This window comes from Mugil cephalus, chromosome 4 (genome assembly GCF_022458985.1).
Source record: "Mugil cephalus isolate CIBA_MC_2020 chromosome 4, CIBA_Mcephalus_1.1, whole genome shotgun sequence".
In the NCBI taxonomy this organism is placed as follows: Eukaryota; Metazoa; Chordata; class Actinopteri; order Mugiliformes; family Mugilidae; genus Mugil; species Mugil cephalus.
The window spans coordinates 918,310-935,098 of NC_061773.1; the positions used below are offsets into that span (position 1 = coordinate 918,310).

At 40.4% G+C, this 16,789-nt stretch overlaps 1 long non-coding RNA gene across 3 annotated transcripts; it reads right to left on the minus strand.

The window, feature by feature from the left end:
• Positions 1 to 4,593: 4,593 nt before the first annotated feature.
• On the minus strand, positions 4,594 to 12,456 carry LOC125006941. 3 transcript variants are annotated; one of them, XR_007112621.1, is made up of 5 exons: positions 12,102 to 12,456; positions 11,955 to 12,020; positions 7,664 to 7,848; positions 6,567 to 6,771; positions 4,594 to 6,369 (listed from the first exon to the last, which is right to left on the minus strand). It is a non-coding gene; the product is annotated as an uncharacterized LOC125006941 (long non-coding RNA). The 3 variants fall into 3 exon arrangements; XR_007112622.1 differs by lacking the exon at positions 6,567 to 6,771 and adding an exon at positions 10,234 to 11,746 and having other exon boundaries at positions 7,313 to 7,848; XR_007112620.1 differs by lacking the exon at positions 6,567 to 6,771 and having other exon boundaries at positions 7,313 to 7,848.
• Positions 12,457 to 16,789: the final 4,333 nt, after the last annotated feature.

Here is a 16,789-nt window from a genome sequence, read left to right on the forward strand (position 1 = left end):
ATGTATGTTTAATATCTGTATGTCAATAATGAAGCCAACCGCCTTGCATTTCTTTCTTTAGGGTGTCTTTTTGTGCAACTGAGTGTAATGCAAGATAGGGTCATCTTTTTAACACTACACCTCCAGACATGATGGACCTCTTCTTCTTAGGAATCTAAAATAGAAAACATATCCACAGTTATTTAACTCTTTTATTTATTTATTTTTTTTTGCTTGGTGGTTCCATATATATTCATATATTTGATGCCTTCGGTATGTGTCTACAATGTAGAAAGTAATAAAAATAAAGAAAAAACATGAGAGAAGGTGTGTCCAAACCTTTGACTGGTAGTATATGCAGCGGGTAAAAAAAAGTATAAAAGTAAGTACATCTAATAATACAACAAATGCTGATCATTGATCTTATGTGAGAGTTTGAGAGTACAAGTGGATTCAAGGACAGGTTGGTGAATTGTTCTTCTAGGTAGGAGTGGACAACTGGAGGAGGCCGTGAAGACTGGGGCAGATGTAGTTTATGGAGCTCCACAGGTCTGATAGAGAGCACAGAGGACATTCAGTGCTTTGTCCCCCAGTAGCCTAGGCCTATAGTAGCATAACTAAGGGATGGTTAAGTCCAGCCCTAACTATAAGCTTTGTCAAAAAGGAAAATCTAACCTTAAAAGTAGAGCTGGTGTATGCCTCCCGGGAGAGGAGCCTGATAGCTGAAGGCTTTACCTCCCATTCTACTTTTAGAAACTCCACTAGGAACCACAAGTAGACCTGCGTTTAGTGATCATAGTGATCTGTTGGGACAATATGGTACTATGAGGTCTTTCAGATATGATGGAGCTAGGCCTTTCAAGGCCTTGTATGTAAGAAGGAGGATTTTAAATTCAATTCTAGATTTTAAAGGGAGCCAGTGAAGAGAAGCTAAAACTGGGGTAATATGACCTCTCTTGCTAATTCCTGTCAGTACTCTTGCTGCAGCATTTTGAAACTATTTGAGGAGTATTGGAGCCAGAGAGTAATGAGTTACAATAATCCAGCCTGGAAGACACAAATGCATGGACTAGTTTTTCCGCATCACTCTGAGAAAGGATGTTCCTATAATTTGACAATATTATGCAGGTGAAAGAAAGCAGTCCTGGTCACCTGCTTTATGTGAGAATTAAAGGACATAACCTGGTCAAATATAACACCAAGGTTTTTCACAGTAGTACTGGAGTCCACAGTAATGCCATTCAAAGAGGTGATTACATAATGAATCTTTGCCATGTTATGGCCAAATACAATGACTTCTGTTTTGTCTGAGTTTAAAAGTAGAAAATTACAGGTAATCCAAGCCTTTATGTCTTTAAGGCATGCTTGGAGTTTAACCAGCTGATTAGCTTCATCTGGTTTCATGGATAAATGTAGTTGGGTATCATCTACGTAGCAATGGATGTTTATGCCATGCTTTGAAATAGTATTGCCTAAGGGAAGCATGTGTAATGTGAATAATACTGGTCCTAGCACAGAACCCTGAGGGATTCCATAGCTTACTTTGGTATATATAGAAGAATCATTGTTTACAGACTGACAGATAGGATTCTACCAGTCTAATGCAGTTCCTGTCATCGTGATCACAGATTCAAGTCTCTGTGGTAGAATATGTGATCAATAGTGTCAAATGCAGCACTAAGATCTAGCAGGACAAGTATAGAGACAAGTCCATTGTCTGAAGCCATGAGGAGATCGTTGGTAACTTTAACCAGAGCTGTTTCTGTACTATGATGAACTCTGACACTTGACTGAAATTCTTCTAACAAACCATTCCTGTTTCAATGATCACACAACTGATTGGCAACAACCCTTTCTAGAACTTTAGAAATAAAAGGAAGGTTGGAAATTGGCCTTAACTTGGCTAAAACATCTGGATCAAGAGTGGGTTTTTTAAGTAAAGTTTTAATTACAGCAGTTTTAAAAGACTGGGGCACATATCCTGTTAATAAAGATGAGATTATCTGATTTAATACGGAGCTATTAACTAGGAGGTATTAACTAAGTATTAACTACAAACATTAACTAGGCCCTGCAGAGGTTTCTAATATCACTGTACTTACATCTTTGACAGCTGGAAGGATCCTATGAATTGTATCTCTAATGCCAATAATTTTATCAGTGAAGAAGCTTGTGAAGTCATTACTGCTGAGGGCTGAAGGAATAGATGGCTCAACAGAGCTGTGACTCTTTGTCAGCCTGGCTACAGTGCTGAAAAGAAATCTAGGGTTGTTCTTGTTGAAAATAAAATATGTTCTTATGGATAAACTCCTGTTATTTGAAAGAATTTGGTCACCTCTCATTCAATATCTCACACCTCATAGTGGCAATCAATGTTTCCCCTTTATTGCAACAAATCTGTGAATAGACGGAAGGGTACGGCTGGGTACGGTTCTGGGTTCTCCTTTAGTTAACTTTTAGTTAATTTAGTTATTTTTTCTTCATCTGTATTCTGTGCCCTGCATTTATCTGCTCTTTCATTTTCCATCTCATATGTTTTGGAAAAAAACAAGATGACACTGTCTACTGTCTATTTTGATGTACACTGTGTCTGATATAACTGTATGACATTATAACAATGTGCTCTAATAAAAACATTTGGAAAGTAAACAGTTATCGGACTTCCAGAGCAATTCTCGAGGATATCAAAAGACAACTTGACAAAATGAGATTGATTGAATTAGAACATGGAGGAGACAGTGAAGAAAACTGAAGAGGTGTCACAGAGACTGGGGGAAGCAGAGCAACAGGTGGGGAGGGTCAAGACATTCAGTACTGAGGTGAATGAAACTTTAAACCAGACTCAAAGGGCATTCCTGCCTCAACAATCTAGGAATCTACAGTACAAAAGAAGGAGCCAAGGGCACCTCCATGATTCTCCTTGTGGAGAACCTCTTCCAAACTGAACTGGGTGAGGGAACTGGTCCAGGCGAACGGTAATGTGACTTTTATTTGATTATATGTATATATTATGTTTAAATCACTGCTGCACATTACATGAAGTTTATTTTATTGTATTTTACACCAGATGTTACAAGGCTGCACATTTGCTCGTAGATTAGCCTGCTTAATAAGATGATTAGAGACACCTGTTATCATTACATTAAAAAGCTCTCTTATCACAGTCTTCCATACCATTCCATACAATCTCTTCAATAGTAGTCATGAGCACATATGCCTTCTGCAATTTGTGTTTATGGATGTGCTGCAGAGTGGTCTCGATGAATGCAGAGGAAAGTGGAACACCCACACTATCAGACCAGTTAAACTGTCTCGTTGTCCATCTGGTAAACCAGAGGTCATATACAACCTACCTACCTCACAGGTTAGTTTTCAGTGTTGAACTTTTAATTTACCCTGAAATAACAGTATATAAACAGTATGTGACAAATTATTGCACTTATAGGATACTAGAAAAGGTAATAGTCTTAGTCCAAGCAACATGTGACACTAAGGGCGTAGTCACACCAGGCTCATTTGGTTCGCGGGTCTCAAAAATATATATCCTATATTTGACAAAAAAAAAATAATGTTTGAAAAAACAATGACAGGGAGAATTTAAAAAGAATTGGTTACGAATTGCTTAAGAAAAGTTAAATCAAATAAACAACAATGGGCAATTTGCAATGACATCAGCTCAGTAGGAAACCTCCCGAACGGGCCCCACTTCACCCACCTCACGTTAACCTGTGTAATGTTAACGGCCTGAAATGGAAAGGAAGCTGAGGGAAGTGAGAAGTAGTGAGAAGACAGTGGTAAGTGGAGCAGATAATGATATACACATAACATTAACAGTAAACGACTGCTGTTATTGATCAAATGGTTTTACTTCGGGTGAGACCGACCTGTGCTAACATTAGCTTCAGAACGTGACCACTACATAAAACTGACGTTAACGCAAACTTAGGCGAATGTTAGCTGCTGTTGAAGTGTCTCCCTGGTATGTTAGTCTAACGTTAAGTTTGAAACGTAAAAAGGGTAACATTGTTAGGTTTATTACTTCACATTCGGTTAGTTTGCAAGCTGAGCTGGACTCGCACTCCACTGGCACGCAGCGGTGCGTGCGGCTCTGCCCACTGCCATGATGTACGCGGTTATGGCCAGCAAGATACAAAAAGAAAAAAGAAAAAAAAAATGGATCGCCTAATGTTAGTTGTTGTCCTGTCCTCCTTGACTGGAAGTAGCTGCACTCTTATTAATTTGCTAGCTATTAGGGTAGAAGAAAGTAAATAAGATGCCTTTAAGTATTGAAATGTGGAGAATTCAGTAGTCTCTTACAGTATCAGTATTGATGCCCCCTTAACAGCGATTTATACATGCAACCGTTTTTCTTAACTTTAAATTTTTTTATGCAGTATTTATTCTAAAGTTTAAGCTTGTTATACCATGCTTGCTGTGTCGTTGGTCCTGTGAATGCAATCCGAGCCTTTTCCGAACCAAATGCAACATCTGAGCGCCTTTTGGGATTAAACGGGCTTCCGTTTGTAACAATTAACCATACACACAAGGAGTACCTTTTAATGTAATTAATATCTTACGCCTTTGAAATCACCACAACAACACACAAAAGCCTGACATGAGTGTAGGGCGCATTTAAATAACAGAAATAATGTCCTTTTTACATTATGTAAATTCAGAGTAATTCAAAATCTAACGAAAATAATAAAAGTTGCCCCATTCAACCCACTCTTAAATGTTTAATGTTCAAATTATATTACGTTCGTTTAACTTCACGGCTGCCAGTGCCGTGAAGTTAAATGAGCTTAATATAATCGATTCACCGCAGGTGTCCAAAGGAAAAATAAGACAGCTTCGTCCGCAAAAACAAGAAAAAAAAATCGATCGATCGCTAACTGGTATACGAGGAACAAAAAGGTTACAAAAAATGTTGTGATCGGTCATTGTTCAATTCACTCTTTCATTCATTCGTTTCTATTTTATGCCAAGAATGAGCCGTGGGTCAACGTGGGGCACAGAAGAGAGCATTGGCTCCTCGCTATATGGTCGGAGGAGAGCATATATCAGCTGCTTGACGCACAAAAATGCCGGCCAAATCGCCGAGAGAATGTGCGAGGCAGTCTTTACCCAAACTCTGAAGCAGTGTTGGCTTACAGTGAAAAAACTTCGCCAAAGGTCCCGCCAATAATTTTTATCCAGTGATTGAGCAGCTATGGGTCACACGTGGGTTTGTTTATAAGGTTGGTCCGCTTGTCAAAAAATGCAACGTGAATACAAACCGAACCTTTTTTTAAAAACTGGATGGAACTGACTGTGGGGTTCCTGTTTCACTGGAGGAACTGCGGCCTTTTGAGAGTGAAGCCGTCAATATTCGGGGGTGTCCCCATCTTCAACAAACGAGAAGCGAGACTGGCACGATGGATAGATCTATTAGTAAAAGTAAGTGAAATCATAGGCTAACAATATCTGCTGTTTGAGTCTTACCCTGTTATGCATATGCAGTTAGCAGTTAGGATGTACCCTAGATCCCTGTGCACATACACCCAGGTATCATAAGGTTTTGCCTTTACTCCCCGTCTCTGGCTGGGTGGGACACCTGCCCTCAAAGCGCAAAACCCTGAACTGGTGTCATAACATTTTAAGTTTTGCACATGACTGCAAAGTACATAATTATATGCGCCCAATTATATGCAAACTGTCCGTAAAGTACACACTAGGTTTCTCAATTAGATAACTGTATATGTTGGGCCAACTTTGTTAGCATTCTCTAACATTATGACCCTGCTCCTGATATTGGAAACATCCAAAACAACCATCACAACCTGGTAAGTTGAGTGAAATTCACGGACATTTCAGCAAGTGTTTTTCTGACTTGTGATGCAATGAAAGACAAAGTGATTTTCAGTGAAATTACATTTTTTTGCAATTATGTCAGGGAGAACTTACAAACAATATGGCATTGATACCAGCTTTTTGCCCCTTGGTTGCACGCACACCTAGTATTGTTTGTACACAAGAAACCCATCTCTATGACATTGAAGAACATGGGTAATGTGTAACAAAATTGAAAATACAGGTAATGACTGTTGAACTTTTGACACTAAAGGTCAACCTAACAGTTTGTTATACAAAAAAAAAAAAAAAAAAGATTAAAAAAGTAGTACAGTCCAAATGAATGAGAATTTTGTATTCCAAAGTCCATGTCCTTTTGAAACTTTTCATAAGTCATTGAGAGTGGAATTTTCATTGTGTTTGCACAGGTTCTGCTGCAGGGGAAACGAGACACCCTTTAAAACACCAGCTTTGGTCTCGGGTTAATCCCAGATGGGGGCAGAGAACTGAGTCCTGTGGCGAACATTAGGATGTCAGTAAGGGAAAGTCCTGTTAGTTTGCCTGAAAAAAAGAAAAAAAAAAACATTAGAAAAATGTGTTTTATTAAACCTGTTATTCATAAAAGATGAGAGAAATGGGAATAACTGTATGACATGCTATTGCAGTAAATCTTCTGTATCGAGGAGATAGTCTCTCCAGAATGCTAGTACTCTGGTTTCCCCTTGGCGTCTTGTGGTGCCTTGTTCTCTTAGTTGTACCTCAAAAAGCTTATCCAGTTTTGTGGATGTCAGCTGTTCACACTTGAGCACATAAATGCCTTGAATATGAATGCATGCTTCTTCAAAACATGAGTCACATTAAGTGCTGAAGGCCCATCCTTGAAACTACAAACTAGCAGTCTGCAACAGACTTGAATGGTTGTCGATCACTGCATGCAGTTCATCCATTGTTGCTGCACTGGATCTGGGAGACAATTACCATACATTCAAGTGAAATGCCACAAATTTCTCATACTGAAAGATAAAGGCCCAATCCCAATTCTCCCCCTTAGCCCTTCCCCTTAATTTTGCGCGTTCATGTGATGGGTAGTGGTGTCCCAATTCTACTTCTGGTCGAAAGCTAGGGCTAAGGGGAAGGGAAATCAATATTATCTAGGAGCTCACTAGAAATGAAGGGGTACAACGAATTTCCCATCATACACAGCTTTTGTTTACTCATCAAGCTTTTGTTTTGTCTTGTTCCGTTTATTTCATTAATATCGCTAGTTACGTAGTCATCTAACGTTAGTTAAGGTTAATAATGTATGTTAGACATCGCTTCTACTTGCCGTTACATTACAATTATCTCTCTCTCTCTCTCCATATATATATATATATATATTTTTTTTCTCCCACACATATTGCAGACCAAGGTTGTGCATCAGATGGGAAAATTACATGTTTTCAGCCACAGTTCACATTCACACACGTTTGTTTTCACTCCGGTCCAAACGTCGGTAACTTACAGCTGTGCATGAACAGGATTGTTTTGATTGTAGGTTCCTCAAATACCGTCGTCTTCTCGTATGTCTTTGGCTTGCCGCAGAAAGTCGTCAAAGTATATGAAGGGCCAAAGCAAACGACGCAACAGCTGGCGACGGCATCTTGGATGTTTATTTACAGTCGCCTCCGCAAGCAAACGGCAATGCGTGATGATGTAACGGCAATCGAGTGCCATCACGTTTCCTAGGGGAATGTTTTCACCCCTTACACTTGTCACTTGAAACAGAGGGCCGCGGGGAAGGGGTAAGGCTAAGGGATTGGGCCAAAGTTATTGTATGACAACACTTTGTGAGCTTTGTTGATTTGACACACACTTCATACATGGAAGCTCTCATGGTATCATCTGTTTTGTCCTCAATCCTTGCTTCAACTTCAACGGCCGCTTTTCCTGTGAGGTAGTTGTAGAGTATTTCCGGCAAGAATCGAGGGCCTGGACCACAGTGAACTATTGATGTAGCGATCATCCTCCCAACATGAAAATATTCATCATCTCTGGCAGCTGTTGATATTATACACATTAGTGCCACTATTAAAATCAGTTTAAAATCCACATGAAAGTGCATACTGTAGTGTGGGCACACAAATAACAAGGCCAGAGTGTAGCACAAAAATTACTGTAGTTAACAGCACAACACAACATTGTATTGAGAAGTCGCCATCTTCGGTCTTCTTCTACGCTCTCACAACGTCTCAACCGTAACTGCTTTACGACACTGCCACCTAGCTTTATAAAGTAGCAATAATATAATTAGGGAACACAATAGGAAACACATCTCTTTTTGCTCTCAATAAAAAGTGAATGCTAGTAGGAACAACAAAACATAAGTAAGCAAATCCTTCTGCAATAAGGCCGTAACTCTGCCATGACCTAAACACAAATAACCAAATACTCTTGTGCACCATTAGCATAGGATATCATGAATAACTTAACTTCAACTTCACTAATGTCTAGTGCATAAACAGTAATACTTTGAACCTTGTGAACTGTCTTAGCTGTAATAATCAAGATACTATAATCATTTCAGCTTTCTTTGGTCAACCTATGATGTGACACAGTCCTTATGCTACTTAGGCTTGTGCTTAACATGTGGCTGTTTGTGAGAGGGGGAATGACTAACGGTAGCAGTCCAGATGTGTCACAGTCTTGTTCAGCCAACAGGGGAGTGTGGGCAAGATGTGAGGCATTCCAAGTCTTTCCATCACCCAGTAAGAAAGAGTTTGGACCTATTCTCTTCCTCACAGTTGCAAGGGAAGTGAATCTGGGATAAGCTTTAGGAACGTGATGAGGCTTCCTTATCCTCACTATGTCTCCTTCTCGGAAAGAAGGCATGCATGCGCCACGTTTAGCATAAGTGTAACTCTGCATTTGTTTCTGATGTCTCTGAACTGCATGACAAGAAGAAACATCCAGCGGAGACATGGCAGATGGCAGGGGAAGAATATCCAATTTGGTGCGCATCTTCCTGCCATAAAGGAGTTCATATGGTGAGGTGGAAGTTGCTTTCCATGGTTGTGACTGTTGAATGGCAGTTTGAATGCAGCTTCTCAGAGAATGATGGAATCTCTCGACAGCTCTGTTAGCAGCCGGATAGTAGACTGAAGTTCTACTGTGGGAGATAGCTACCTTGGGTGAGCAGGAATGAGGCAAAAGCTGCAGAAGTGAACTGTGGCCCATTATCTGTGACTATGCTCTCTGGGTTACCATGACGACAGAAGACAGATGTCAGGAAGTGAATAACATCCGCAGTAGAGGTGGTATATGAAAAGGCCAGCTCAGGCCACTTAGAATAATAGTCTGTCAGTGTGATGGTGTACCTGCAGGCAGAAACTGCTGTGTCAAAGAGTCCAACAACACCAATGGCAAGTTTCTTCTATGGCTCATCAGGCAATGGAACTGGTTGCAAAGGAGCAGGGCGAGTAGAGGCTGTTTTATCATTAGCCTGGCAGAGTATACATGAAGCGATGCAAGACTGTACTTGTGAGTCCATTCTTGGCCACCAATAGAGGTTGTGCAGGTGTTGTTTTGTGCAGACAATCCCTTTATTACTCTAATGTGCAAGCATGATCAGTGTGTGTCGTAAGGAGAGTGGTGCGATGACTCTTGAGCCTCTGAGGATGTAGTTATCCTTGACTGAGAGCTCATCTCTGATGTGTAGTATGATGCCAGTACACCACTTAATGATTTAATGGAGGGAGGCCAGCCACTCTCAATTTGTGAGCGCAGGGCTGACAGTTCAGGACAAGCAGAGTCAGGCCACAGGAAGGGAGCTCAGGGTAGAGAAATCTGTGCCACCATTTCAGGTTCTGCATCTGGAATGGAGTCAGAAGGCACAGACAAGGGAAGACATGAGAGGCAGTCAATGCCTGGTGGTCTGTGGAGAGTAAAATGTCATCCCCACAGGTATGTTCTCCATTTCTCTCACCACACACAGACAAGTGCTTCTTTTTAAAAAAAATCTAATATTTTCTTTCTGTTTCAGTCAGTGTGTATGAAGCAAAAGCCACTGGCTTTTCTGTGCCATCAGGCTGTACTTGTGCAAAGACAGCTCCAAGTCCATAGTCGCTTGCATCTGTGTTTCCACAGGTCACAGGTCGCAGAGAAGGGTTGAAAAGAGCAAGTGCAGGACTGTTCACAACAAGGTGCTTGACCTTCTCAAAGCTGCTTTGTGCTACAGGGTCCATGTAAATGTGTCTTTATCACTGGCACAGCAGAAACTTTGAGTGCCATGATATTATGCCCAGAAATGATCACAGGGCAACAGCATCAGATGGGGGAGGGGCTTTCAAGACAGCATTAATATGCTCTTGGTCAGGAAGGATACCATCTGCAGTAATGGTATGACCTGGGAAGCATAGGGAAGTAACACTTGTTCTAAATGATTACCAGTCCAGCCTCCTTCAGCTTTTGGAGGACAGCGTTGGGGTTCTGGTCATGCTCAACAAGGGTGTTGCCATAGACGATGAGGTCATCCTAATAATTTTGAATACCCGTAAGGCCATTGAGGATGTCGGCCATCATTTTCTGGAAGGATGACAGAGCATACACAAGGCCGTAAGGAACTCTGCGGGATCTACACAGACCACGATGTGTGATGAATGCTGTGAGGTCTCTACTATCTTCATGAAGAGGCAACTAGTAATATGCATTAGCCAGACGGATCGCAGAAAACATCTTTGCACCTTGTAAGTTTGCCAACAGTTCATCCACATGAGGTAGGGGGTAGCAGTCTGTGACCACAGCCTTATTTGGTTCATGGTTCAAATTTCAGTTTCTCTGATCCAATATAACAATTTTTAATGAACCAAAGAAGAACAAAAAATCTGTTACAGTTTTTTCCAATTGTTAACACACTAAAATGACATCCATAGCACAATTATTTTAACTAACACACAGAGAGCAAAACCTCCTCTCAAGTCTCCAAATGTCTAAACACATTTTCTGCTTTACACACATTTTGGAATTCAAAATGGCACTTTTTAAATTAACTGAATGCTTAACTGAATAGATGCTGCCCAATTATTTTTGTTGCCTATATTTTTTTCTGCTGTTTTCTTTTACAGTTTACTGTTTTTCTCTTTTTAGCATATTTTTGTTCATTCCAATGTAAATATATCTGCTGTGCATATGTTGCACTGTCCTGTTTGGGGAAAAATAAAATGTTTCAACAGCATGTGTGTATTTGCAAATATTTCTGTGCATGTGAACTATCTGAAAAATGTTCTACTTTGAACTATTTTAGTATTATGGCAAGCATACAAAGATGAGAGTGCTTTACATTATGCCCAACAGTGTGTAGTTGCTTACACAAACATCTGGTAATATGCATGACGTGTGTGCCACTTGGTGCAAAAGTTTGATTTTGACAATGCAATATGCAGTTTTGGTTGCAGTGCTTTATTTTGCAGGCTATAGGAGGTGTTTTGTTGTTTGGGTGTGTGGTTTTGTGAATTGTGTTAAGTATTTTGATAAAAACCGCACTAGTTTGCAAAATTGTGTTTTAGCAATTGGAAAAACTGTAAAATACATCACAACAACATTCACTTGAGGAGGATTAATCTACACAACAGTCATGCGTTTCCAATTTCATGAGAAGTTCAAGGTCCAAGAAAATGTCAAAAGGTGAGTGCTGGTCCAGTGTTCCAGGGATGGAGAAAATGTAAGTCTGGGGAATTGAGGGTAGGGGGAATTGTGTGACATGGCTGAGTGTGAGGGTGTTTCAGATGTTGGGCCTACCACATCAGAGAGTGTAACAGGACCTGTCCATTGACCACAGGATATCTAGGGTTCACTTCACTCTATATCAAGTGGATGGCTCGCCATCACTTCACTTCACTGGGACAGGCAAAAAAAAAAAAAAAAAAAATCCAAAGGAGCAACAACAATAAGAACACCTGATCTGTCAACAGACAGGGTCAGAGAAATATCATCAGTTATTTAGTACAGTTTGTCATGGCAACAAAACAATATAAAATACTGCACATCTTTGTTAAACTGCTTCTTGTAAATAACATTTGCAACATCTGCATTCAGTATAATACAATCATGAACCAATTCAAGTGCAAAACAAAACAAAATAATTAATTAAAATCAACAATCATGCTCACCGATCTCTGTGTTCTGTGGGGCACATGCACAAAACGACTCTAGCACCCGGTACAGCCACAGGGGTTCTACGCAAAAAGTAAATAATAAACACATGTACTTTCGGTGACATTACAAGGGAACACATCGTTCGTGAATTGTGCCTTTACCTTGCTGCCGAAAGTAGTTACAGACGGAAGTTGTCCACACACAGACGAGAGTTAGGAGCAACAGCTAAGTGCTAGCAGACGAGCTAATGGTAATTAAGAGATAACAGCAGTAACGGCGACGAACGTTAGCCGGCGAGCAAATGGTAGTTAAGAGCCAACAGCAGTAACGGCTAAAAATAACAGCCTTACCACATCTACCTTATCATTATCTCACTTTCCTGTAGCAAACACTCACTGATAGCTCGTTTGCCTTCAGTGGGCTCCGTTATCACTGAATTGATCTCGTTTTTCTTCGTTTCTTTCACTCACTATACAAAACTCTGCTCCGACTTGATGCTCTCAAACACACACACACTCAAAGAAACCGGCGGGCGACGCTAAACTGTGTTTACAGTTCTGATTGGCCGATCTGACCTGACGCATTCAGGGGATAGAAAAACATGGGAAACATTGATACTGGACTAGACCATACTTGCAGTTTTCTTATTAAACTAAACAATTAATAAAACATTCATTTGATTTCCTTTTCTTTTTCTAATGTATTTATGTAGCCCAATATATCAGGGGGTTACACAAAAAGTAGCATAATAGCTGGAACAGCAGATGTGTCTATATAGTATGCGCATGCATATCTTAAGGGAGTTTAAATGCATAAGAGAGACCTGTAATAACTAGAGAGAACAAAATAACAGCGACACAGTCCCATATCTTGGATCCCAGTGGACGTTTTACAGCTCAGAATGTATAGTTTTGGATTTCATTGTTCTGCACTGCTGCCGCTGCTTGTGAGTGATTATAGGTGTGACTTAAATGAACATGGGACCATGGCTCAGCAGACAACTGTGTGCTGGCCATTTTCAAGATTCACAATGAAAAGCCTCAAATGTACAAAAAAATGCAGAGGTCATTATCTTAAACGAAGAGAATGCATTATGTTTAGCTTCAGTGCAGCAGATACTGTGGATCTGCACTATATTGCATGCACAAGTAGGGTCTGCATGCAGGGCTGTATCAAGTTAAGACATTTTGTAAAGCAGGACTTTCACAGGTACCCATGAAATTGGATGTGTTGTTCCCCAAGGGTCAATTTTAGGTCCACTTCTTTTTAATCTGTACATACTTCCTCTTGGGGACGTTATCAGGAGGCACAGCATCAGCTTTCATAGTTACGCTGATGATATCGACTGTACATCGCTGTGTCTCCTGATGACACAGGGCCAATTGATGTCCTTTTTAACTGCATTTCAGGTGTTGAGTCATGGATGGCAGCAAATTTCCTACAGCTCAACCAGGACAAAACTGAGGTTTTAGTTATAGGTCCTGAGGGCCAGAGAGAGAAACCAACTTCTACCAAAACTACAAGCCCTTAAACCAATTAAATTATTCGGAGCTGAATTTTATTCCACATATCAAAAATAAATCAAAAATGGGTTTTTATTATCCTAAGAATATAGCCAGAGTCCGCCTGTTTCTCTCTCAGGCCAGTACGGAGGTGCTGATGCATGCTTTTATCTCCTGTCGATTAGATTATTGTAGAGCCCTGCTCTCTGGTCTTCCCAAAAAGAGTATTTTAAATCTTCAAGTATTACAGAACTCAGCCGCACGCGTGCTGATGGGGACCAGAGGGTCGCTTCAGGATCGATTTTAAGGTTCTCTTACTAGTTTTTAAATCTCCTAATGGCCTTGCGCCCTTTCACTTATCTGACCTGCTTTTACAATATCAACGCTTGCGGTTCCTGAGGTCCTCCGGCACCGGCCTTTTATCCATACCGAAACTGAGAACTAAAGCCCATGGTGAGGCAGTATTTAGCTACTATGGCCCTCACCTGTGGAACAGCCTGCTGGAGAGCCTCAGGACCGCAGAGACGGTTGATATTTTTAAAAGACGGTTAAAAACACACCTTTTTAATCAGGCCTATAACTAGTATCTTAAGTTCTTATTACGTTATTCTGTGATTCTATTGTATATATATATATGTATATATCTTATGTATTTTTATCCTATTTTAGCTGTTCACTCTATTTACTTATTCTTTTCAGGGTTTTTATCCTTTCTTATGTTTTTAGTTTTTAGCTTTAACTCCAGTGTCCTCCGTGCTGGGAGCGGTGTCTGAGCTGCTGCTGGGGGCGCTGTCCCTGGGTCCCCTCAGTCCGGCTGGGACAGGGGGCCTGGGTGCTGGTGCCCCCTGTGGCACAGCCTGCGACTCCTCCCAGTGTGGATGGCCTCAAACATAGCACTTCCTCAATCCTCAGTGTCATGCCATGTCTCCCTATTGCCAGTAGTGAGAGTATGCAAGTCTGTGCGTGTGTGTGGTATGGAGGGTGGGAGCGAGGGGTTTTACTTGTAATTGTTTTCGATTAACATGTGTAAAGCACTTTGTGTGGCATGTCTATGCATAAAAGGTGCTCTATAACTAAAGTTTGATATGATTTAATTTGATTTAAAGCATCTAGACTTATTCATCCAGTTCAAAGCATTTTGTGGATTTCTTGTGAGAACAATCTGTGTCCTGATTCTTTAACTTCACACTACATCTTCAGTATATATTAGCCATAATATTTTGACCATTAGAGCTGAGCTCTGTCCTGTCACCTTATAAATAGATGAATCATGCCAATTATTTAGGTCTTTATTTTTGTTCTTCCTATTGTCTGCCTTTATACTAGCTCATTTGATTGATCATGCTCCAAATGGCTGCAGTTTAGTTTAATTATTTTAAAGGTGTGACTGCACATGGCAGGTAAATGCACTCAGATAACTGGTGAATTGGATAAAGCATGGGTATTTGTTTCAATGCATAAATGAATGAGAGCATTTTAAACTTCTTTAATAGAAATATTTTTATAATATTCATACTTAATTTCCGTTTCTGTGAAAATGTAACCTTCTTCACATTTTAAACAAATTGGTTCTTTGTGGAGCAATTTAAGAACGCTAAATAAGAATTTTCTTTTAGAACCAAGTGGACATTGTGTAGACTTTAAATTGATAGTATCCCTTTCTCTTGTTTTGTTTCAGATCAAGTTTACTTAGTCCTATTGGCTCAAGTAACGTGAAACATTGCTATATAAATGTAAGGTTGGGTGTGTTAAAACATATATCAGTCAGCCACAACACTATGACCACTTGTGACAATTCATGTTCTGCTGGGAAACCTTTGGACCTGGCATTTGTGTGGATGTTCATTAGACATGTAGCACCCACCCACACACTGAAAAACAGTTTAAGAACAACTCATAAAAAATGAAGAACAGCACAAGGTGTTGACCATGGATGATCCACAGAGGCCCCTCCCCTCAACCCATAGGACCCAAATGCCCCCACTAACAACATTCTGTTGTCAATATTAGGAAGGTGGTACATTTTTATTGTAAATTTCAAATCATGGTATAACCAACACAGTTTTGCTACCTGTCGTGTCCTCTTTAAACAGATTTTGTGCTGAAGCAGAAACCATCACATGATGAATCTTCCTGACTGAGGAAGGTGGGTGGCTCAGTGTGCAGAGAGTACAGTTAACTCTAAGCAAAGTCAGGCTGAATTCACATCTATGTGAAATAAGAAGCCATGGCATTGAAAGCCTGCTTGGTATTCATGTCCACATGCTGTAGCATACCTCCAGCACTCGCTGTGCTGCAGTGCCATAAATCCACTGAGTTTGCCTTCATCTGGGAGCAGGGCTAAATTAACAACAAATGTTGTCCCTCATTTACTCAGCCTTGTTCTGATGAAGTGCTTCCAGCGGAAGACTGCAAATGGCTCAATGTTTTGACTTGCTTCACTCCTTGTGTTGGACTTTGTAGCATGAGTAGTTGTGGGTTTGAATCCTTGCCCACCAGCTAATGTTCGGCTATTTATTTAAAACATGACACAAGTAGCTCACAGCTTGCACACTGTGCTAAATCTTTCCCCACTACAGACTGTAGAGGCATTTTACACTTGAAAATAGACATGCACTCTGCATGCAATAATAAACATGTGCAAATACTGTGGTGGAGGTCCAAAAAAGAAGAGTCGGAGAAACATCTCTGGTTAAATCTGGAGCATGGACATTGAGGTTGGTTTCATGGTCTGTGCCAAGCAAATAAACATTAAGCACACATCACTGTAGCAAAGCTCGATTCAGTGCATTTTTCAACCAGTTTCCAGTCCAAAATCTGCTCAGCCTGTGCCCACAAATATGTGGACTAAAATCTTCCAGGAGCTGACCTCAGTCCAACTATGCTATTTAATTTTGTAAACTCGCCGCTTTCAACCAGGCATGTAGTACACCATTCATTAAGCTGTTTTCTCACTGCATGTCAACACAGGATGGGCATCAGCGTTAGCGTGGTGAACAAATACAACCATAAAAGCATATATATACACACACTGTATGTGTATCTCAATCTCCTGCCAGAGGAACACTTTGACCTGACAATTACTCTACTCTATCTTTGCATTTTGAATATGCCATAGAATTCTATCCTTTTGGTTTAAAAAAAAAAAAAAAATCAGTCAGTCACTCAGTCAACTAGGCTGCCAAATAGTTTATGTCTATGTGTGTGTGCTTGTGTGACTGGATAGCTGTGTTTGTGACTGTAAAGCACTTTGAGTAGCAAAAAGGCAGAAAGGGGCTATATAAAAAATTGTACTATTAGGCTAACAATGTCACAATGAAGGGTTGTGTGGAAGGACCCAAATGCAG